This window comes from Felis catus, chromosome E1 (genome assembly GCF_018350175.1).
Source record: "Felis catus isolate Fca126 chromosome E1, F.catus_Fca126_mat1.0, whole genome shotgun sequence".
NCBI classification, from domain to species: Eukaryota; Metazoa; Chordata; class Mammalia; order Carnivora; family Felidae; genus Felis; species Felis catus.
The window spans coordinates 33,652,226-33,677,921 of record NC_058381.1 but is presented as its reverse complement, the minus strand read 5'-3'; the positions used below and the strand labels follow the sequence as shown (position 1 = coordinate 33,677,921).

At 40.1% G+C, this 25,696-nt stretch overlaps 1 long non-coding RNA gene across 1 annotated transcript; it reads right to left on the bottom strand.

Annotated features, from left to right (window-relative positions):
• Nucleotides 1–5,479: 5,479 nt before the first annotated feature.
• Nucleotides 5,480–19,218, bottom strand: LOC111557861. The gene is made up of 2 exons (XR_002738257.2): nucleotides 19,060–19,218; nucleotides 5,480–5,666 (listed from the first exon to the last, which is right to left on the bottom strand). It is a non-coding gene; the product is annotated as an uncharacterized LOC111557861 (long non-coding RNA).
• Between the last annotated feature and the right edge of the window lie 6,478 nt (nucleotides 19,219–25,696).

The window sequence follows — 25,696 nt, the reverse complement described above, 5'->3', positions numbered from 1 at the left end:
CCACCCTGTCATTTGTGTGTCTGTGTGTCTGTGTGTGTACGTGTGTGTGTGTACACGTGTATTTTTTTACCTTAAATGCTTTCTGGTGAAGTGTCATACCAATACGACTTCCCTCGTCTTCTTAAGCCAGCTGCAGTAACTTCAGGTAGCAGTTATAGATCAATATAGAGGATTTTAGCTTCATAATGGTTCTAAGGTTTAAAGAAAGGCTTCAATTAGAACAACAGTATGCTCCTATCTCAGCTTGTATAATTTTGGAGTTAGCAACTAATGCATTAGGTTTTTAAATTATTTGCCAAGATTTTTTTTCCCATCGCCTCCCCAATGATTAGCATTAAAATTATAAGTATTAAGTTTCGCTTTTTAGTTTGCCCTTGAAAACCACGTTCTGGTTCACTACTCAGCATTTTCTACAGGCTGAATTAGAGAGTCTTATGTCCCATTTATTTGTTAGCAAAAGCTACGAATAATGAGGGTGGCAGATAGACCCGCCCCAAATATTTGGAGGCTCAGGTCAAGAGTAAATCTGAGGGAGTCTTCCCTCCCCAAGCTATAGCCCTTGCTCTGTCTCTTCAGCAGCCAGACACCGTCTCCCATTGTCAGGGGCCTCATGTGGGGTCTTTCGTGCTTAAGTGAGATGCCTCAAGGTTAAGTGCTTCAAGCCTGTGTTTCTTCCACACACACTTCTTTAAAGAGCCATGTCTTGGCCACGCCCTTAGTCCTGGGTAGGCACTCACCAGCACTACAGTCACTCTTGGGAAAACAGACCTGCCCCCCTCAACAGTATTAGACATCAAATGCTTGTGCCCTTTTCTTCAAAGCATTGAAAATGTTTGATATTGAGGAATACTGCAACTGGAAGATTCTGAAAAGAATTCCATTTCTGGTTTTTTTTTAGATTTTTTTAAAGTTTATTTATTGTTGAGAGACAGAGCCTGAGCACGGGAGGGGCAGAGAGAGGAGGAGACACAGAATCTGAAGGAGGCTCTAGGCTCTGAGCTGTCAGCACAGAGCCTGACACAGGGCTCGAACTCACAAACCATGAGGTCATGACCTGAGCCAAAGTCAGATGCTCAACTGACTGAGCCACACAGGCACCCCAAAAGAATCCCATTTTTAAATCAACACAGAGGAGACCTTGCTGTAAGGGGTCTCCACATCTCCCTTGTTTCCTTCTCCTGCACATGGAATTTCTCGATTTTCAGCCAACTTCAGCAACAGATATATTTTTTTTCTTCCTGATACGACTGCATAGATTTAATAAAGCAGGAGCTGGATTGCCATGGTAGGGAACCCACCAAGCTCTGTGTCTGTTCTCTGCTGCTGGACAGAGGAGAAAACTCATTAAAAAAAAAAAGAACTTCCTGCCAAGCAGAACAGGAGAGATATGAGTAGCCATAACCCTACCGCAGAGTTAACAACACTTGAGACCAAAGAGGGTTGTAAGACTAGAGCTTTTGTTACAAAGATGTAAACATGCCTTTGTCAGGGACTGTAACATATCAAGATTGTAGCAAATGTCACATAAACTTACAACCCAGCGATGGTTTTCATCTCATCGACTTGAATACTTTCTCTTAATGAATCTTTTAAGACCCTTATGAGCTGATGTTACCTTATGTTGAAATTCCTCTTGGGAGGGGAAAGAACATAAAAATATCACATGTGCAAACATATTTCCTTTTCATCTCCCTGAAGTTATTTTTAGGAAAATGGATTTTAAATGGATGCGAATGAGATCTTCAGTGTGCTTTAAATGATCAACTATTAAAAAAGAGAGCATTCACTTCATGTCACTAATTTCTCTCGTAAGAAAATAGGAGTTCCTGGTGGCTGTTTCTCACTCCCCTACCTACAAAACGGGACACAGATTTTCATCGTACCCTCTTCATTTCCGGTTTTTCATTAGAGAGAAAATGAGTGGAATGAGTCCTATTTTCTCCTCTCCTGTAAGTGAATTTCAGAAGGCGGCAGTGGTAACGTTTGGAGGTGTTGCCATAATAATTTTTGGATTCTTGCATTCCGCTCATCAATAACTAATTGAATTAGCTTGTTCAATAGTCCTCACTAACCAAAGAAAGAGAACTGGGCCCCTAATAAAGCAGAATGTGAGTGCCACTCTCAAAGATTTCTCATTTACATGCAGGAATTTCATAAAATTCTCAAAGAAAATTGATTTTAATATACTTGAATTGCAATGACTTTTAAGGAGGTGCGGGGTGATTGTGTCATAAAATCAAATGATGGAGAGCTTGGATAAGGCCCATTGGTGAAGGGAAGTCGGGTCGATAATGGTGCAGACACTGATTTTGTTCCAAACCAGCCATGGAACACTGTCAAGAGAGCCTCTTCTGGCCACCTGCTCCCAGCTAACCACTTTACACCAGCAGGGTGCAACCTTGAGTCAGCCTGGATATGCCTTATCACTGTGGAAAAGCAATGGCCAGACTTGGAGGTAACTAGAGGTAAGGGGACCTAAGAGCGCCCCCCTACACCATTCCTCACTGAGGGGAAGACTCTCCTAGCTACTCTAGAGGAAACCCAAATTAGATAACGTGGACCCAGTGAACAAAGCAGGGTCCTGTCGGAACACAAAAACCACTCGTTATTTTTCTGAGAGAACTTAATGTAGAGAATTGGTTGAACAGGCATTGGATGACTGAATAGCCAACAGGAAACACTAAATTAACAGGGACAGAGTAAGTGTAGGGAACAGCTACCACTGTCATGATAGGGGAGACAAAGCAAAGATGTCAGGGTTATCAGAAGTCTTGGGGGAGGGGTCCCTGATGGTCTAGCACCCGTACCCCTCAAGAGAAGGCGCTCTCCCATTGGTGCTGGTACCTGACAAACTCTGAGGAGGGGTTGTCACTCAGACCCCTAAGGAGGGTATTGCTCCGCTGAGACCAATATCTTTTATCTCTGATGTGGCGCAAAGGGGGCAGCTTTTGACACTACTGGAAAAGACTGGAAATTGGAACAACTGCCCCTTGCTGAAGCAAAAGCTGGATGCAAAACTGAATGGATCAAGTCCTTTCTCTGCTTCCCGCTTTCTAATCTCTCTCTACCACCCCCTGTTGGCAAAAACCTAGCAGAGAAGAGCCTGACAAAAGAGAAATGTGTTTGCTAAAGACTCAGCCACAGCATCGCAGAGGATGGAAGGAATTGAAAAGGAGGGATAATAGGTTAATAACTGGCACCCTCTAATTACAACGACAGGACTTTGATGGAGGAAAATTATCCTCTCATGCTATAGAGTTACATAGGTTGCTGTCGTCCAGGATTTTGAAAATGAAGTGTTGCTTCTTGGCTGCTTTTCACAGGGCTTGATGAGACCTAACCAGTACTCTTCTCTCTGATTCACCAGCAGTTCTGATATGTTACACATAACTTCGTATATGCCGTATGCGATTTCCCAGAACCTGTTTCTGTGTTAATTTCCCATTGCCTTATGAGACTAAGCAGCCTATCCCAAAGTCTCTTCCCCTGCCTTCTAATATCATAACTTTGGCTTTTCCACCATAATCAAAGGCTAAGCCTTCCTCCTAAGAATGATTGGGACCAGCTTTCAAATAGCCAGTGGTGCCAAAGATCATGCTTCACTTCCATGTTCCTAGAACCTGCCAGAAAACAGTATAGAGGCAAACAGAAAAGAGGTCTTCTAGTCTGGAAACTCGATCCTAAGGTTGTCTGAATTGGATAGGCAATACGTCTGACCTACAGGCTTAGAAACCATGATAGGAACTCAGAAAAGAAATGTCCAATATGAACCAAGCAAAGCTTGACGGCAGAGGTGAGTCATTCTAAATTCAAAAGTAGCTAACCTTAGCCCTGCAGAGAGCACAGTGGATGAAAAAGGACTGGACCTCAAATCGGAAGGCTGGTGTTTGAATCTGAGGTCTACCATTCACCATCTGTGAGATTTCAAAAGGCACTTGAGTGCTTTAAACCACAGTTTCCTTTACAAAAGCAGAATAAAAAATCTCTCGTATAGAATTGTTGAGATAATTGCATGAATAGTATACATAAAAGCATTTAATGCATTATAGATACTTAATAATTATTAACCTAAATCTATAAGGACCTGTAATTGGAAAATGTAACCTGTGGTTTTAAAAAAACATGCCAACCGGGAATTTTAAAACATCAGGTAGCAGACACTCAGCATATACCAAGGTATGGCTCTCATGCACCCTGTTCTGTATCCCTTTCCACCCTAGCTACTATGGTGTGTCTGATTAGCTGGTGGGGTTCTGGGTTAGGAAAGTGACATAAAGTGGAGTGGATACTCATACAAACAGATATTTACATGTTAAGCAAATATTCGTTTGATGTTCACTAACTAAACTTGTCTTATTCTTATGGGGTGGGGGTGGGAGGGACGCCAGGAAGATACTTGAAGGAGAACTGAGATAGGAATGAGAAGGTGTGGTTTGAAGTCACCACTGTGCCATTTAGAAGTGATGTGGGCAGGTTACTTGACATTTCCCCAGATAGGTTTGTGTTTTACTTGTTGTTTTTATTTTGTTTTGTTTTGTTTTGTTTTGTTTGACTCTGTCATAGGTGGATTAGTATCTACCCTACTGGAGTACTTTGAGAAATGTGTAAGGTAAGACATACAAAGTGCCTGGTGCACAGTCAGCCCTATATTCCCGGGGGCCATTACTTTTAGCTCCTAAGCTCTCAGTTTTTGTGGACAGATCAGTGCGATGTGGAATTTGAGTCTCAAGGCTTTGCCGCTTAACTAGCTATGTGATCTTGGGTAATTGACTTAGTTTCTTAGTTTCTTCATCTTTAAAACTAAGAGACAAATACTGAGTGTCCCAACTTCCCTGGGTAAATGGGTAGTGGGTCTGAGGAAAAACTCAGTGCAAGACATCTTATATATGTGTATATGTACATATATCTATATGTACACCTGTGTGTATGTGTATTACATATGTATGTATATATGCATATGCTTGTATACACACACACATGTACAAATGTGTAAGCCTTAATTTGGACTTTGACTTGCAAATGTCTGAATATTACATAATTTATCTATGGTAGCCCTGGGATTGGAATTTACTAATTAACACAAGAGAAGGGCATCAAAATCCAGGCTGTGCTGTGACACTTGAGGAGAGCAAATATAGCCTCTCATTTGTTACAGATAAACATTAATATCTTTATTCTATTTATTAATAATTAATTGCCCCAGGCTCTGATTCAAGTATAATTGTACCTTATGAAAGCCCACAGCAGAGAAATATTGTGCAAAATGCAAAACACCAATTTTATCATGAGTAATAAAAATTCAATTAAGTTTAGAATAAATGTGCGAGTTAGTAACCCAAGCTTAACATAAAGCCACGGAATGTAAATAGATTTTGGAAAACAAAATAACAAGGGTGTGACAATTTATAAAGTGTATGGAAAATCCATCATTGCCTTCTACACACTGGCAAGAAAAGGCCCACATTATGGGAGAGGAGAATAATTTTTGACATTTTTATTGTGCTTTATAGCTGGAACAGTCCAACAAGGAGGCTGAATAGGAGGTTTCTTATACAGCGTAGCTTGAGGGGAAATAAAAAGTAAATCTCCCAGAATTATTTCTTCCATGCACCTTTGCTGGGGCCTGGGATCCTGAAGTGTTGGTGAGGGTCTTCCCTTCAGAAAGCCTGGGTGGAAAATATGAGCACGAACATGGCATCAGAGGGTTCGGGACCTGGGCTCCGTACTTAATTTGCTCTGTAACTAAGGACAAGGCCACTTCACCTATATGATCCTCAGTTTACACATCAGAAACATAAAATCACAGACAATATTATTACTAAACATGTTATGAGAGAATAAAATGAGATATTAATTAAAGCACTTTACATATATCATGGAGGTTAATGAAGGTTACACAAACAGCGACGTTATCATGCAATTTGAGGAAGTTAGTATCTTTCTTTGTGTGTTTTTTTATTCCTACAGAATTTTCATGTTCAGAAAATTTTGTTCTTCCCAAGAAGAGCCTCTAAAAAGAATTTTTCCAGCAGTTCCATCGTTTCTCCAAAGAGTATGGCAATTCTTATTTGAAAATGGAATTTAAGGGGCACCTGGGTGGCTCAGTCAGTTGAGCGTCCACTTTCGGCTCAGGTCACAATCTCGCGGGTTTGTGGGTTCAAGCCCTGCGTTAGGCTCTGGGCTGACAGCTCAGAGCCTGGAGCTTGCTTCAGATTCTGTGTCTCCCTCTCTTTCTGCTCCTCCCCTTCTCTCTCTCTCTCTCTCTCTCTCTCTCTCTCTCTCTCTCTCTCTCTCTCTCTCTCTCCAAAATAAATAAACATTAAAAAATGGATTTTAAAAGTCATGCCAAAATAAAATGGCTAATTTACAGTCACAACCAATTTTTTTTTGAAACTAGAAGATGTATAAACAAGTTTTATCACTCACTTGCTTCAGAAAACTAGAGTTCATTCTTCATGAAGATATTCTAAGGAATAAGTCATAGATTTTGAAAGCAGTCTCTAAGAAAGACTCTCAGCAGTGTTCCGAATAGTGATATCATGGTAGACTCCCTGGATTAGAGCATCCTGGGGCTGGAAAGGACCACTCAGACCACCGCCCACAGCTCTCTGTGTGATGCTAAAACTCCTTCCATCGTCGTGCTCATCACTGGTGTTCCAGGCTATGGTTGCATACCCTACGTGACACAGGACTCACCCACCATTCCACATTGTAGTCCATACTATCTTTGGTTATTTATGCCTTTTGAAAATCCTTCTAATAATGGAGTTGGAATCTGTTTTCCTGTAACATTTTTCTTCCAAAATTGCCATCTATCCTGGCTCTATCCATGCTCTGTTTACTCTTCTTTCAAGTTAAGCAAATTTTCAGGTTTTCAATGATGTTTTCATTATACTCAATCATTTTTTAATAGCCTGGCTTCTTCAGTCTGTGAAAGTGTACCCAGAATTAAGCGTATCTCTTCAAGTGTGTTCTGAGCAGGGTAGGTCGTGCATTTGTGTGTTGGCACGTGTGTGTGTGTCTGCACTGTGTACGTATGCATATGACTGTATGTCCTCTTGCTTTTAACAGACTGTGTAGGAAATGATGGTGTTTATTTATTTACTCAATGAATATTAATTAAGGTCTTGACATGCAGGGTGCTGATGCTGCTAGTCAGACATCAAAGACATGCACAATAGATATATTTCCTGCTCTCAGGAGGCTAGTTGGAGAGAGACAAATATATCAATGTATAATTATCTAGGTAAATATTGAGAAAACAAAAGTAGAGTAAGGTAACAGGGAATGGCTGATGAAGAAAGGATAGCTCTTTGAGATCAGGTGATCGGGATAGGCCTTGCTCATCATGTAACTTTTTATTTTAATCAGAATATCTTTTTAAAAAATTTTATTATGGAAGTACAATTGACATACAATGTTATATTAGGTCCCAGGTAGGCAACGTATTGATTTGACAACTCTATACTTACTCAGTGCTCACCATGATGAGTGTAGCCACCATACGGAGTTATTACAATATTATTGACTATATTCCTTATTCTATAATTTTAATCCCTGTGACTCATTTTTTTAATTGAAGTACAGTTGACACACAATGTTACATTAGCTTCAGGTGCACAACATAGGGATTCGACAAGTCTATACATCACGTGACTTGTTTATTTTATAACTGGAAATTTGTACCTCTTAATCCCCTTGATATATTTCACCCATGTTTCCTAACACCCTCCCCTCTGCCAACCACATTCTGTTCTCTGTAATGATGTAATATTTAACCATTTTTTTTAATGTTTATTTATTTTTGAGAGAGAGAGAGAGACAGAGCATGAGCAGGGAAGGGGCAGAGAGAGAGGGAGACACAGAATCTGAAGCAGGCTCCAAGCTCTGAGCTGTCAGCACAGAGCCTAATGCGGGGCTTAAACTCATGAACCATGAGATCATGACCTGAGCCAAAGTCAGACACTTAACTGACTGAGCCACCCAGGTGCCCCAATGATGTAACATTTAGATAGGAGGCAGAAAAAAAGCAAAGGAATGAACCAGTGGAATCTGAAGGAAGAGCATTTCTGGCAGAGCAAGTACAAAGGCTCAGAAGCCAAGTGAGCTTGGCATGTCTGAGAAACCATAAGAGACCTGGGTGCCTCTGGTTAAATGTGCAAGAGGGAGGGTGGTAAGAGGTGAGGTCAGGGAGTTAGGCACAAATCATATGCTATCACACCTTGTAGGATTTGATAATAAATTGATTCTATGCCAAGAGGAATAGGCAATCCATTGGCTGTTTTCATCAAAGACTGTCATTTTGAGATCACTGACTTTGGCTCCAGGGTAGGGAATTGATCTGGGTGACAGTGGTAGGGAAGCCATGGAGAGAAGTGGGGAGATCACCTGGGATGAGTGATAGCTGAAGACTAGGCAGGTAAAATGGTGTTCTGATGACCAATTCCAGTGTGTATCTATGTGTGTGAGAGTGGTGGAGGTCACCACACCAATAAGCAATGCTCAAGACACCAACTGGGTGTCCCACAATTCAACCCAGTTCTGACGCTATCCGTGCGAGTATCGGAGACAGTATCAGATTCCACAGGTTGAGGGCTGAGTCCCGCAAGTCTGCCCCCGACCCTAACACTTCAGACTCCAATCCAGTCCCAAGCTCAGGTTGTGACCTGTACTTCTGATTTGCTGGCTATAGATCAGAGGTTCCCACAAGCCCCTGGGTGGGTGCAATTAATTTGCTAGAGTGGCTCACAGAACTCAGGACACCCTTTTACTTTCTGGATCACTGATTTATTATGAAAAGATATAACTCAGGAACAAGCAGATGAAAGGGATGTAGAGGGCAAGGCAGGGCGAAAGGGCTCCATGCTTCCTTGCCTTCTCCAGGCTGGGCTTTCCCAGCAGCTTCGTGTGTGAGCTCACCAACCCAGAATCTCTCTGAATTCTGCCCTTTTGGGGTTTTATGGGGACTTCAGTACACAGGAAAGGACGGATTCAACCTCCAGCCCAGGAAGTGTGTGTGTTGGGAAGGAGAGAGGAGGAACCTTAATTTCCAACTCCCCAAAGGCTTCCAACCAGCCCTTCAAGCCACCTCATTAACATAACAAAAGACACCTTCATCGTTTTTATCAGGTAGGATGATTCCAAGAGCTTTTGGAGCTTTCTGCCAATGACAGGATGAAGACCAACTACATATTTCTTAGGATAAATCACAATATCACAGCCAAAGATGTTGGGGACTTGAACTAGGGCAAGTGGTTGAATGTGGAATCTACTTGAAGAGTAGTGTTCACAGGACTTGTTGATAGTCATAAGGATGGAAAAACAGAGGGTTAAGGAATTCATTGTAGAACACGTGCATGACGGTTTTTACAAACAGGTAAAGAATCAGTGGGCCCAAAGAAAAGTTTTACTGATATGTGAAAAATTATATTCTGACACAGCCCATTCACAGCATGGCACAACCAATAATATAACACTGGACTAACTCATTTTTTTTTTTTTTTTTGAGCCTTGTTACTCATGATTTGGCCTTGAGCAAAAAAAAATTTCCCATCACTGGGCACCTCAGGTTTTTTTATATGTAGAAATTAAAGGGTAAAGTATATACTCTCTACAAGTCCATTTACTTTATTTGTGCAACGTCTCCAAGGATTAAACGCAACCTTTATTTGCTAATAGATATTCTGAACCCATTAGTGACTTTGCTGGTGACTTTACTTCCTAGGGGCCTGCAAAAGAAGTATTTCCCAAGGGAAAAGTGTATAGAATTCCATTAGGAGTGTACCCAATGAATTGAGATGTCATTTAAAGCTTACGCAGAATCCCATTCTGATGACCTGACCTAATAAAACAGACTGAATAAACAGAAATTTGCCTCACTAATGCCTTGGGCAGAGGGAAGAGGCTCAATCTAGTTATTATACTCTACTATGTGTTTGACAATGTTGTGAGTTCTTCAGCCAAAAGATTAATCTAAAAAGTCAGTAAATGTTTGTTCAGTGGGGAAAGAAATGCATGATGATTGAATTACATATTATAGCTTCATTGATTGACAGCAAAAGTACTGAGATATTTGGCCTGGCAAATTGAAACTCTTGCATAGGAAGTAAAAAAAAAAAGGAAGAAACCTTGATTGTGTAATCAGAGCATGTTAACACACTGTTATTATTTCAAATATGTGTTTTCTCCCTTTTGCAAGAAAAAAAAAATCTGAGAAAGAGCCTTGGTTTGTTTACACAAAAGATCCTATAGGCCAGGATCGTAAAATATAAATAGGCAAGCAGCCAGAACTAACAATGGAAGAAAGGTAGAAATGGGAAACATTTGGGCAAAGTGGGAGAAAAATGCAGGAGAAAGCCGGACAGAGGGCAAATTCAAACACTATACCTCTCTTATCTTCAGTTACCCTGAGTTGGTGAGGGAGGGGGAATAGGAAAACAAATTTCTCCATCAATCTTGCCAAATTCTTCTTATTAACTCTTTAACTGTTCCTGTCCAGAGAAAAAGTTCATTAGAAACCCTTCTTTTTATTTTTTTTTATTTATTTTTTTTTAATTTTTTTTTTCAACGTTTATTTATTTTTGGGACAGAGAGAGACAGAGCATGAACGGGCGAGGGGCAGAGAGAGAGGGAGACACAGAGTAGGAAACAGGCTCCAGGCTCTGAGCCATCAGCCCAGAGCCTGACACGGGGCTCGAACTCACGGACCGCGAGATCATGACCTGGCTGAAGTCGGACGCTTAACCGACTGCGCCACCCAGGCGCCCCGAAACCCTTCTTTTTAAAAGCATCCAAATAAATAAGAAGCAAACTTAGTGTACCTTTTCACTAGCCTTTTGGTCAGTGGTTCTCAAGCTCTAATGACTGTAGGAATCACCCAGGGAACTTGCTGAAAATGCACATGCCAGGGCTCCACTCCCCAAAGATGCAGACTTCACCTCTGAGGTGGAGCCCCCAGCCTACCTTTTTCCAAACATCTCAGCTGATTCTGATGCAGGTAGGTCCACAGACCACATTTGAATATCCATCTTTTTTTGTTTTTTAATGTTTATTGATTTTTGAGAGAGAGAGAGCAGGGGAGGGGCAGAGAGAGGGAGTCAGAGACACAGAATCCGAAGCAGAATCTGATGCAGGGCTCCAACTCGGGAACTGTGAGATCATGACCTGGGCCAAATTGGCTCAACCGACTGAGCCACCCAGGTGCCCCTGAATAGCCATCTTTTAAGAGGCCACAGAGTATGTAGTCAGGCTCTTTCCCTTTGTTGCATCAAAGTTGAGCTGAAAAGGGTAATTTTTCTGGTTTAGGGGCATTTATCTTTGGTGAAATTCTATAGGTAGAGGGGAACTATCATAAAATTTGCTGACCGGATAAAATGCAAAGTTCAAGCCTGTGCTGCTTAAAAGAAATGCACCAGGAAAACGGGCGCATGGGAGAAAAGTTTCATTCCAGCTCAGTAGAACTCAAGGTAAGAAACATTCAATGGGAAAAGGCTGGTTATTTTATACTGCTGAAGCACAGTCTCCAATAAAGAGATAACAATTGTGAGCATTTATGCACCAATAAAACATCAAATATATAAAATGTAACTTTTCAAAATAGGGCAAATTTTTAAAAATTGTGAGAGGTTTTAATATAAATTGTGTAATTGAAACAGCCTTGCAGCTGATTCTATCCAGTTTCCTCTGTATTTAATTTGTATTAAAGGCAACATAAACCTTTTATTGATTTTGGTAAAAGCATAAAAATTACCCCATGCTTAATTTGGTAGTGAAAAGTAGAGCACATAATGTGAGCAAAACAAAACAACTGAAAATACTATTTATTTGAAACAAAAGATAAAATAAAAAGCCAATGAATGGCCACGTCTTTAAGTTAATCAGTAACATGTAACAGCAATTTTAAATGAGAGTAGATTTAGGAGACCCTATGCCAGACATAAAGGGTACTTTTTATTTACCTAAATGGACTTTTAGTGGGTTTGTTCTTTTCCTCCCTCCAAATGTAACCATGCTATGTTATCCACCATAAATTTATGGTATGTGTGTATGCGTGTGTGTGTGTTACACTAATGCGGGAGAAAATAGTAGAAACACAAAAATAGTGATTAACAAAAATACTTTTCTGTTTGTTTCCAAAATGTGTTAGTACGTAAAACAGCAACACAGTCATTGTGGGTTTTTTGTTTTGTTTTGTTTTGTTTTGTTTGTTTTTGTTTTTTATTTTTTGCAACATAGTACTTGAATACTTCTTTGTTTTATGGTATAATGAAATATCATAAGCTAATCTTGTACAATTCTTGTTCAAGATCTAAAATTAAAAATGTCTCAGGGTGCTTGGGTGGCTCAGTTGGTTAAGCATCCGACTTCATCTCAGGTCATGATCTCACCGTTCATGAGTTCAAGCCCCAGGTCGGGCTCTGAGCTGACAGTTTTGAGCCTGGAGCCTGCTTCAGATCCTGTGTCTCCCTCTCTCTCTGCTCTTCTCCAACTTGTGCGTACTCTCTCTCTCAAAAATAAATAAACATTAAAAAAAGTTTTTTTTAAGTTGTTTTTCAAAGAACCCAGGTATTTAAGACCAGAATCTGTGTGGTAGGGGCACTGGTTGCTACTTTGTTTCTGGGTCTTTTAGGTGGACAGCATAATAGGGGGAGGAAATATGTGTGTTTATGTACATCCACGTATACATGACGTATGTGTATATAAATATGAAAATGTGTCAGATACATGCATATTTATTTACATGTATTTATAAAGATAAAATTCCAATTAAAATTTAGGGTTACCAAGTTTTAGCCTTAATTTCTTCAATCTTACATCTATGTAACATCCTATTATGTCAAAAAGCTCGGTTTGCAGTGTCACCAGCTTAATGGTTAATGTGTGAAATTCCAAAATTCATGACAGTCTCAGAATAACAATGTCAGTGCCACCTCGAAAGCATGGTCACTAAGACTTTCTAAAAATAATCTTACTGTTGGGGTGCCTGGGTGGCTTAGTCGGTTGAGTGTCTGACTTTGGCTCAGGTCATGATCTCACAGCTCATGGGTTTGAGCCCCACATCGGGCTCTGTGCTGACAGCTCGGAGCCTGGAGCCTGCTTCAGATTCCGTGTCTCCTTCTTTCTCTACTCCTTTCCTGCTCATGCTCTCTCTCTCTCGCTCCCTGTCTCTGTCTCTCTCTCTTTCTCTCAAAAATAAATAAACATTAAAAAACTTTAAAAGTAATCTTACTGTTTAGGATATATGCCACTAGAGATATTCAGTATAATAAATGTTTTACATTGCTTGAAAAAATTCTTCTATGTATGACTATGCTACTAACTCAATACACAGCTCGGTTCCTTTGTTTTACTATGCTTTTGATTTTTAGGAACTGCTTTTTAAATTTTATTTTTATTTTCTATTTATATTAAATATCTGATCCTGAGATAAAACATATAAAACAAGATATATTTAGATATTTCTAGCTTCAATCTCTGTCCCTTAGACCTTCTTCCTCCCTCCCATAGGTTACCATTTTATTTTTCAATTTATCAATTTAAAACAATTTTTATTTTTATTTTTATTTTATGTATTATGTTTTGAGACAGAGAGAAAGCAGGGGAGGGGCAGAGGGAGACAGAGAGAATCCTAAGCAGGCTCCAGGCCCAGTGCAGAGCCTCAGGGCTCAATCTCACGACCATGAATGAAATCATGACCTGAGCTGAAATCAAGAGTCAGACACTTAACCAACTGAGCCAACAATGCACCCTCAATTATTTTTTAAAACTAGCAAACAGCACACATGTTTGTGTGCTCTCTTTTAAAACACTTCCCACCGTGCATTTTTTTTTCCCTTAATGGTACATCATAGAGACACCTCTGTAGTGGTGAATAGAAGAAATATTGTATTTCTTGTACTATTGTAATTTCACACCTGTAACACAAACCAATCTCAAAGTTAATACATGATTTAAGTTAGGGACTCTGATCAAACTCGGTGCCCCCAGTATCCTAAAATTAGTAAACTGAACTGCGTTTGAATGGCTATGATTCCTGTCCTGAAATTCACACCAAGAACTCCAATTCTCTCTGCTCTTTCATAGAGAGGCTTTCTTGCTCAGCGCATTCGCTTTATTTTCTTTTGAATAAACAGATGCTTATGGAGAACTTGGTGTTAGTTACTAGGTATACCAAGATCCAGGAGATGCTTTCTGGCTTCATATAGTTGAAGTGTGAGCAGACTAGTAGTGACCATACTGTGTGATAAGTGCTTGGCTCATGGTGCTTAATTTCCCTTGATGGTTTCGGTGATGGTGCAGTCCGTAGGGGGCAAGTCGAGAGACTTCAGGGGTGCCTGTTTGGGCCCTCATGCTGGCTTGAAGGTACAGGGAGAAACACATCGTAGACATTTAATAAATAGTAATGATTCTCTTCTCCCCGCTCTCTTCTCCAAGTAATTTCCTTCCTGTAGAGCTAAGTGTCATCCCATCCTCTGACTCACTGTTCTTGGTAACGGTCATACTCTCTGCCTTGGGTATGATCTGCTCAGACAGTCACCCCATTTCAATCAGTTTATCATTTTGAACCTCTCCTTTCAGTGTCTCCCCTTCCTTCCTCCCCCCCTCCCTTTCCTTTGCCTAATGCTTCTGTTTTATAGCTTTTCCAGTCATCTCCGCTGTTTACTCTCTTATTCTGATGTAACCAATCCCACTCGTGCAAACTCAATTCATTCCAAAAGGAGACTTAATGTGCCATAAAACTAACAGGGAGATTGCTCTCAAGGTGGGCAATAAGCTGACACAGCACACAGGTAATATTTATATGGCGATGCTACCTCGAGAAATACCAGCCACTGCACTGCTTGCAAATCACAGGGTAATTATCCGCCTTAGGTCCTTAATCACTGGAGCAAAGCCCTTCCTAAGTAAACACAAATAGGGGATGTGAAGCTGGATGCCGATGAAAAGTGAGACAAGCCAAGTGAGAGACCACCTCTGGGGATGAGGTTAGGAGGGGTGGCAGGGGCCCTCCCTGCAGTCTTTATGGAGGCAATAAAGTACGGCAGTCAATATCAGGGTCTCCGAACGCAGAGAGACACAGGTTTAAATAATGTTGTGATCGTGTGCCAGTTGCTTGAGCTTGGCGTGCGTTGGTTTTCTTCCACAGAAAATGGGCGTGATATTTCCGCCTTACTGATTAGTGACAGGGATCGAGTCGCACAGTGTATTTAAAGCACTGGCATTCAGGCGCCCCTGGGTGGCTCAGTCAGTTAAGCATCAGATTCCTGATTTGGGCTCAGGTCATGATCTCATGGTTCACGGGTTCGAGCCCCATGTTAGGCTCTGGGCTGACAGTGTGGAGCCTGCTTGGGATTCTCTGTCATCCTGTCTCTGCCTCTCCCCTACTTGCTCTCTCTCTCTCTCTCTCTCTCAAAATAAATAAATAAACATTAAAAAATAAAGTGCTGATACTTAATAAACACACGAATGTTTCCTCTTATCAACATCATCACTTATTCTGGGACTACCAAGCTTTCCTTACTATGGAACTCTTTTTATTTTGGGGGAGTCCCAGAAGAAACCACGATTCATGCTGGTCACCATGTACGCTCCTGTACTGTCTCTGCAGAGAAGGCCTGGGCTGTACGAATCACCCTTGAAGGAAGGAATGACCGAAGACACACTTTCCTGTTTTCTTTTTTCTTTTTTAACTGTATTTACTTATTTTGAGAGAGAGAGCGCGCAGGGTTGGGACAGAGAGAGAGAGAGAATCCCAAGCAGGCTCTGTGCTGTCAGAGCAGAGCCCATGGGGGCCTTGATCTCACCAACTGTGAGATCAAGACCTGAGCAGAAACCAAGAGTTGGTAGCGCAACAGACAGAGCCACCCAGGGGCCCCAGAAAATGCACACTGACCTTGTTAGTGCCACCAACGTACAAATCGGGTGAAGGTCTAAAGTTTGCAGGGAGGCACAATGGTGTCTTCTCAGAAGATGCAGTTCAACCCCCAGAGCCTGCCTCAAGTCCTGGCCTGAATATCACTAAGAGCTAATGTCTAGGACCTCACAGGAATTTTAAAGCCTGCTTAACAATGACCTCACCCCCACCCTTCCATTTTTCAGTGTAGAATCAGAATCCTCATAATTTGTTCTAGCAGCTCCAAGACTTGCTTAAAAACTCTTAAATGCTTAAAATGCAAACAGAAAAAGAAAACAATTTTAGCTCAATTAAGCTTTACCCCCACTGTTACAAGGAGTGCCCCTTCGTATGTGTTTTCCTTGTCTTCCCTGCTGTTATTTCTGCTGAAAATTTATTTGAGAAACCCAGGCATTTGGACATAGGACATGTAAATTCAAGAATGGGCCCTATGATCATCTCACGATGGTAGACTTTTCATTTATGAGAACTGAATCTGTAAGTCTTGCAATAATAGTAACTCTCATTTATTCGGGATTTGTTACATGTCTCACTCTGTAGTGAGAGTGCATTGTATTAACTCACCGACTGCACTCTGTTACTTGTGAGAGTGTTTTTATTATTTTACCTCATCCAGGTTTTATTGAGATATAATTGACGTATGTCCCCATATGTGTTTCAAGTATACGGCATGAGGGTTGGACTCACATACATTGCCACATGGTATCCATAGTGAGTTAACATCCATCGTCTCATATGGATACAATCAAAATAAATTATTGTCTTTATTTTGTAGCTGAGGGAACTGAAGCAGAAGGAGGCTAAGTGACCTTTCCACAATTATACAGCTACTAAGTAAGAGCCTGGACTTTGAATGCAGGTGGTCTAGTGCAGATAGCGCCTGCTTACTTGACAGCATACGGCCTCTTCTGTGAAAGGAAAGGTACTCTCTTTAAGAGCTCAGAGAAGTGATTTTTCAGAAGATAGGTTGTAAAAAGCAAAATGCAATTTTCGATAGCTAATAGTGAATATTACTATGTTATTTATTTATTTAACCTTTTACAATTGACTGGATGCCTGGGTGGCTCAATCGGTTAAGTCTGATTCTTGATTTCGGCTGAGGTTCACGATCTCATGGTCTGTGGGTTTCAGTCCCTGTGCTGACAGTACGGAGCCTGCTTGGGATTCTCTGTTTCCCCTTCCTTTTAAAATTAAGATATAATTGACATATAGTTGCAGGTGTGCAACATAATGATTTGACATTTATATATGTTGTGAAATAATCTTTACAATAGGTCTAGTTAACACCCATTATTTGTGTTTTTTTTTTTTTTGTATTTTTAGGATTTAAATTTTTTTTTATTTTTGTGTGTTTTTAAGTATTAACAGATAGTTATTCCGTTGGGTCCTGATTTAACTGGCAAATTCAATAAGAGTGAGGGATTTCAAAATACTCTTTGGATTCTATATCTGATATAGTTAGTAATACATAGACTTCCAGAACTAGAAGTTACCTAAGAAATTATTTTCTCTTCCCTCTTTCCTTTAGTAAATGAGAAAATCCTCTGGAATGAAGTGACATGCCCAACGGCACAGGAAAAGTAGAGACCGGAATTTTGAGCCTCTTATCCCCAGTGTTATTTATTACCCTTTCTTTCTTTCTTCCTTTCTTTCTTCCTTTCTTTCTTCCTTCCTTCCTTTCTTTCTTTCTTTCTTTCTTTCTTTCTTTCTTTCTTTCTTTCTTTCTTTCTTTCTTTCTTTCTAAATATTTATTTCTGGGAGAAAGAGAGCATGAGTGGAGGAGGGGCGGGGGGGGGGGGGAGCAGGGACAGAGGATCCAGAGTGGGCTCTGAGCTGACAGCAGAGAGATGATGCTCAACCGGCTGAGCCACCCAGGAAGGTAGGTTTGAATTTAGTAAATTAAACACAATGCATTTGGCTCTGATATAGACCAGATAAAAATAATTAGGACAAACCTTAATATGAAGATGATAGTTTCCATATTTTTTAGGAAGTCCTACTGGCCTGGCCATATCCAGCTAAATAGAATTTGGAGATGTGGATATGATGATCCATTAGGCAGAGAGGAATAATCCATGATTATTCACTTTAGTGACCCAAAGTGGAAGATTTCTGTTATTGGTAAACTATTCCCATACTAGTAACACTATGTACTTGGAGATGTCACTCAGATGTAAAGTACATGTCACACATCAGTAGACTTGGGTAATGAGTACTGTTTTCACTTTGTGCAAATGTTACAAACAACATGCTTAGTTAATTTGAAGAGTAGACGGAGTCGCTTCTTATAAACATTCAGACTGTGATTTCTGTATCCAAAACAAATTCTGTGAAATCCTGTTAAAAACTATAGTAACAATGTTACGGCAGGCAGAGTAATGTCTCCCTTTTCCCAAATGTCTAGACTAGAATATCTGGAGCATATGACTATGTTACTTACATGGTGAAAGGGACTTTGCAGATCTGATTAAGGGTATGAACTCTGAGATTACCCTGGATTATTGAGGTGGGCCCAGTCTAAGCACAAGCATACTTAAATGTAGAAGAGGAAGACAGAAAAGTCAGACAGATTTGACGGAAGAAAAAAGGACGCTGCAAGCTTGAAAAGGACTCAACCCTATGTTGCTGGCTTTAATGATGGAGGAAGGGGGCCCCGAATTAAGGAATGCAGGCAATCTCTAGTAGCTGGGAATGGCCCTCAGCTGACATTCAGCCAAGAAACGGGGGCCACAGTCCTATAAACATAGGGAATTGAATTCTGCCAATGATTTGAATGAATAGGGAAATGGAATCTCTCCTATTGGCTTAAGCTACTCAGGGTCCATTAAGTAGGTGTGTGGTCAATCCAACCCAATCTGTAGGACTGAGAAAAGAGGTGGGATAGTTTCCAAAGGAAATTCAGGGTCTTTTTTCCAAAAGGAGGAGAAATGAATGCAGGGATGATAGTCACAGGCATCCTGGAAAGTCTACATCTCTACTGTTCAAAATAAATCATACATCTACTTTCCCATACATAAAACTCACTCAAAGGGAGAAAGTTCAAGTCCAATATTCCTCCTTAGCTGATATGTAACTCTCTTGGCCCCGTGGGGATGTAACATCTCCTTGTCTTTTGATATATGTCTAGATTATAAATTTATCCTCACCTGACTCATCCAGCACACTGTGGAGGTATAGATGGTATAAACCTTCTCTTTGGAAAAGAAAATACTGGTAAATAATATACAGTGGTTGTCATATATCCATGATGATCATCACATACTGTAGGTCCGAAGATGGGAATGTTGATCCCTGATAGGCTAGGGAATTTCTTGGTCACTCTGGTAGCCCCAAGTTCTGTTGTTTGGTAGATTCTAGATTCTTCCTTTTCATTTCACTCTGTGGTTATATTTTAATATGGCCATTGTCTAGAATTCCATTTTTTTTTTTAATTTTTTTTTCAACGTTTATTTATTTTTTGGGACAGAGAGAGGCAGAGCATGAATGGGGGAGGGGCAGAGAGAGAGGGAGACACAGAATCGGAAACAGGCTCCAGGCTCTGAGCCATCAGCCCAGAGCCGGACGCGGGGCTCGAACTCACGGACCGCGAGATCGTGGCCTGGCTGAAGTCGGACGCTTAACCGACTGCGCCATCCAGGCGCCCCTAGAATTCCATTTTTATATGCGGTTTGCAGCCTATATGGCACAGTGCGAGTTCAGGGATAAGGGGATTTTTTTTTTTTTTAGGGGTTAAACGACAACAGATAAGCTTGGGTTTTTTTGTTTTTTTTGTTTTTTTGTTTTGTTTTGTTTTGCTTTGCTTGTTTGTTTTGTTTTGTTTTATTTTTTTCCCAACACAATTCTATGAAATGCTTGGGATATTTTTGTCTATTTACTTCATTCAAACCAGAGAGCATGGTGAGCCATACTCTCCAAGCCCAGAACCTGAGAGGGGAATTGTGGTTTGTAGCAACTGACCTCAGACAGTGTCCTGCCTACTTTTCCGAACCTCGCTTCGCTGGCTTCCAAATTGGGCTGTGCTTTCGGACAATTGAAAGCAATAGGTTAGGGAAGGAGAGACCACAGATCTGCTCCGTGTCACAGACTCACCCCAGCTGTATCTTCACGTGGAGATAACGTGTTTTATGTTCCAGCGTTCCGCAACATACACTTGGGAAATCACTTGCAAATTTCTCTGGGCCTGCTCATTTTTTTCCACTTGAAAAAGTTGGCTTTTCCTATTTGCCACCCACAGTGTGGGGTGGATATGAGGATGAGCGTGGGAAAATTCTACAGCGAGCTTAAAGGCCCTTCAAATCCAGATTTGAAGCAAAGTGCTTTCAAACACGAATGAAGTGTTATCATTAGAGCCAAACTTGAAGGTGGGGGGAGAGTGGATATTTGTATTTGGTTAGCAATAAGGTGAAAAGCCTCCTTTGCTCTCATTTGTGCGTAACACATAAAGGTGTTATTATTTTAAAAACTGCGGCGGAGAATTTGTTTTCCCTGATGACTTTGGGGCATTTATTGTGACTATTCATATATTTGGGATTATTTCTACCATGACACTTTGTGTTTTCTATGCCCTAGTCTTTCTCTTTACCTCTTTTCCCCCTTCTTTTTCACCTTTTCAAATGAATTAAGTCATCCTTGTTCCCTTTTTATTTCCTATTGTTTTAGAATTTACATGTGCATACACACACACACATACTCATATGCATACATGTATGTGCATGTTTTATGTAGGTGTATATGTATATACATATATGTATGTATATATTCTTAGAGGTGTAATATGCTTCTTGACTAAGTCTAAAGTTAATGAATATTTTACCCTCCACTTAATCAATACAATAACCTTAAAATGCTTTAAGTCACTGACCTTACATATTGAGTTTGCCCAGTATTTTTATTCCTCCATGATTTCATATACCCAAAGTTATGATTTATTATGGTCTGTGGTCCATTAGATTATTGCTCAGGAAATATCTTGTCTTTCCCCACTACCTCCATGGACAAAGTATGATTCCCTGTCCCCCATACATCATGTGGCATGCTTTGGCTCATGAGATATTCATAGATGTGATGTGAGTAGAGTTTGACAGGTTTGTACAGTGGGCTCCTTTATTTATTTCCTTTTTTTTTTTTTTTTTGAGATCTAATTCACTTACCTTAAATTCACCCTTTTAAAGTGTGCGTCGAATGGTTTTTAGGACATTCACAAAGTAGTGCAACCACCTCTGCTATCTAATTTGAGAACATTTTCATCACCCCAAAAGTAACGCCATGTCCGTTAGCGGTCCTCAGTACCCTCTTCTACCAGCTCTTGGTGAACACTAATCCTTTCTAGGTCTGTATGGATTTGATGATTGTGGTCATCACATATAAAAATGGTATCACACCATATGTGACTGTTTATTTTTTTTTTTCTGGCTTCTTTTACTCAGCACAATGTTTTCAAGGGTCATCCACACTGCAGCATGAGACAGCACTTCCTTTTCTATGGCTGAATAATATTTCATCATATGAACACGCCACATTTGCTTATCCATTCAACAGTCGATGGGCATTTGAATTGTTTCCACTTTTTGACTAACATAAATAATGCTGCTATGGGCATTTATGCAGAAGCTTTCATGTAGACATGCTTTCAACTATTTTGTCTACTAGAGTGGGAAATTGCTACATAACAACATAATTTGATGTTTCACTTTTTGAGGAACTTCCAAACTATTGTCCAAAATGGCTACACTATTTTAAATTCCCACCAGTAGTGTGTGAGGGTTACAATTTCTGCATATCCTCATCTATACTTGTAATTGCCATTTTTTATTGTACATATTTTAGAAAGCATCAAGTAGTATCTCATGGTTTGGTTTGCATTTTCCCACTGAATAATGATGTTGAACATTTTTCATGTGCTTATTGGCCATTCGTGTATCATCTTTGGAGAAATATCAGCTTACACCCTTTGCACCATTTTAACATTGGGTTATCTTTTTATTGTTGAGTTTTGAGAATTATTTACATATTATGGCTTAGATCCTTATCAGACACATGATTTGCAAATATTTTCTCCCATTTTGTGACTTCTTTCCATTTTCTTGTGTCTTTTAAAATACAAAAGTTTTGGGGCGCCTGGGTGGCTCAGTCGGTTGAGCGTCCGACTTCAGCTCAGGTCACGATCTCGCGGTCCGTGAGTTTGAGCCCCGCGTCCGGCTCTGGGCTGATGGCTCAGAGCCTGGAGCCTGTTTCCGATTCTGTGTCTCCCTCTCTCTCTGCCCCTCCCCTGTTCCTGCTCTGTCTCTCTCTGTCTCAAAAATAAATAAAACGTTAAAAAAATTTAAAAAAAATACAAAAGTTTTAATTTTCATGAAATCCAGTGTGTCTGCTTTTCTTTGCTCACTGTACTTTTGATATCATATCTAAGAAATAATTGATTAAATCCAAGGTCACAAAGACCTATTTGTCTGGAAATCCTACAAGATATATGGAAAATCTTCTCTCTAACCCCATGTTTTTTAACTTTCCTTTTATATTTTTTTATCTTTTAATTTTTCAATGTTTCTCTTCATTTTTCAGTAGGTTCCATGTCCAGCATGGGGCTTGAACTCACAACCCTGAGACCAAGAGATTCATGCTCTCCTGGCTAAACCATCCAGGTGCCCCATCAGTAATTCATGAGGAGTAATTTTCTTTCCTGTATTTTCCAGCTCTCTGAAATTGTTTCCAATTTGTTCTTTAACCCATTTGCTCTGCTTTAATTTAAATGATAAGGTTTTCTATCTCTGCAAGTGTTAGGTGTTTATTTCTCAAATATCTCTGTTCTTTTTTTTTCATAAACTATTTATATGTCTTAATTCCTTATATTATATGATTAATAATTTTCAATAGAATTATTTATAATTTCAGATTATTCTACAATCTGATGTTCTTGGTAGCCTAATTCTGTGCGTGTGTGTGTATGTGTGTATGTGTGTATGTGTGTAGATGTATGCGTGTGTATGTGTGTGTGTGTGCATGTATGTGTGTGTGTGTGTATACTGACTCTTGCTCATGGTTTGTTGTTTCCTCATGACCTTTACATTTTTTAATGTGAAGCTTCCTTACACTGGCCTTCCCTGTGGAAATCGTGTATGACTTGGCTAAAGGGCATGCTTTTCTAAGGTGGTTTCGAATTTTCTTTTGCAAGAGCTTTGAAGTATTACAAATTGGGATCAATTTAATATCCTTTTCTTTGTTCAAAAGTGCACACACCATGCAGATGCTCTACATTTGACCCCAAATCTATGTGGTACAGTTGCATCGTTATGAATTTTTAAGGGAACTCTGTTTTCTCATTCAAATACCAAGGAGACTCAGACAAAGTCTTTTTGATATATTCTACTAATCCAGCTGTCAAGGGTCTCAGCTTTATGTAGGAGTTCGTTTCCTTTCCCTGTTTCCCATTGGCCCAAGATTTCATCTACCATGGTAATAAAATATAAGAATATAAAACACATCATTGAAGCTGACGGCACCTCCTAGGGTCATTGCAACCTCCTCTCACCTGCTGACATTTGTACTTTTCAATATTCTCTTCATATCTGACCCCTGAGAATCTCTCTTACTTAATCACAAGTTTAGCTATGAGTTTAAAGGATGTTCAATATATTTGTTTAGACCTCCTAAGTGTTCTAAGTGAGGACATTTTCTGGTTATCTAGCCTATTGTTTTGGCAAAACTGGAAGCCTGAGAAATGAGCTGCAGCCTGAATTTTGGCTGCAGGAATATTTCAGGATCAGGCTAGCTGTCTACAAATGTATACTAGTTGTTCTCCTCTGAAAAGAAAGTTCATAGGTTTCCAATCCTTAAGGGGAAATCTCTCAAGCTGAAAAGCCTATTATAGGATGTAGGCTACAGGGTGAAGTGTCTTACCCAAACACCAATTTTGTGGTTTTTTTTTAATGACATTCATTTTTTTTAAGTTTATTTATTTATTTTGAGAGAGAGAGAGAGAGAGAGAGAGAGAGAGAGAGAGAGAGAGAGGCAGATAGAGAGGAAGAGAAGGAATCCCAAGCAGACTCCTTTGCTATCAGCAAGAAGCCCAACTTGGGGCTTGATCCCATGACCTGATTGGAAATCAAGAGTCTGATGCTTGACTGAGCCACCCAGGTGCCCCAGGTTCTTTTCTTAATATGTATCTTAAAACTACATGATAAACTACTTGCAAACAATTGCATTGATCTGTTTGTTTTTTTTTTTAAATGCCTATTTATTTTTGAGAGCTAGAGGGAAACAGTGTGAGCGAGGTAGGGACAGAGAGAGAGAAGGAGACACAGAATTCAAAACAGGCTTCAGTCTTTCAGCTGTCAGCACAGAGCCCAACGCGGGGTTCGAACTCACAAGGTGTGAGATGGTGATGTGACCTGAGCTGAAGTCAGATGCTTAACCAACTGAGCCACCCAGGTGCCCCTGTTTTTTGTTTTGTTTTGTTTTGTTTTGTTTTGTTTTGTTTTGTTTTTAAGGAAAGTGGATGAAAATTAACTCAGTGTGTCTCCTGTTAGGATCAGATCTGGAGTTCCTGTTCTCTGTGATCACTATCAGAATCAGAAATCATGTGGTTCCTAGGGGAGTGTCTCTTGTTATTCTATCTCTCTGTCTCTCTTTCTCTCTCACAAATTAGTGAGCTGGCAGTAATTCCGGTTTTAGCATCAAAAGGAGAGGTCCACTGAGATGGTTTCCCCTGATGGCTTCATCTGTTTGATTTTTTTTTAAACTAGAATATTAGAACTTACTAGTTTAGATTTTGGTATTTTAGATAATGTTGTGTTTGTTCATTTTTATGATGTCTTAAGAATGGGAGAGAATTATACTGAATCTAGGATTATAATGAACAAAGTACCATCTCCAAAGTAAGTCAAAGAGGATCTTCCAGTAGAGATGGACAAATGAGTTACATGAGTCTCTTCCCTCAATTTTAAACAGATGGAAATGCTTGATGAAAATGATGAGATTATTATAATTATCACCGTCGTTTAAATATAGAACCAGGCCAAGCTAAGAATTTTTAAAAACACTTATGAACTATTCCACCACAATGGAAGTGTAGTCCCAGAGGTGCATGAAATTGCATGGCTCATAGGGCAATTGCACAAGATATGTGCCTTAACGGCTGATGTCTAAACACATTCATAGAAATTGGTATCAAAGTCTCAGACTCCTTATGTAACTGGAACTCCTTATGTAATAGGAACTATGGTTCCTTTTGAAATCTGGAAGACAAGAAAGGACTCCCTTTTGGAAAACTTTAACCTATCACCTCAAGGATGCTTCCAGAAAGTAAGTCAACTCCCCCAAGTCATGGCCATAAGCAGAGTTAATTGTGGGAAATTGAATAAAAAATGCTGGACCACGTATGACTGTGTATGCCATCCTTGTGTGTAAAAGCCCATAGATGGAAACTAATGTAGACATTGGCCTGGGCTCTATTAGGCCCAAGCTTGGGTGTTCACAAAACAGCCCCTTAAGGGCTTCTCCAAACACAGGAACATCTGCAGCACCCTTAGAAAACAATTCTGAGGGACCACTGAGGATCAGCTCACAGACAAAACTTATAAAGCACACACATTTTTTTCCAATATATGAAATTTATTGTCAAATTAGTTTCCATACAACACCCAGTGCTCATCCTAAAAGGTGCCCTCCTCAATACCCATCACCCACCCTCCCTCCCTCCCCCCCCATCAACCCTCAGTTTGTTCTCAGTTTTTAAGAGTCTCTTATGCTTTGGCTCTCTCCCACTCTAACCTCTTTTTTTTTTCC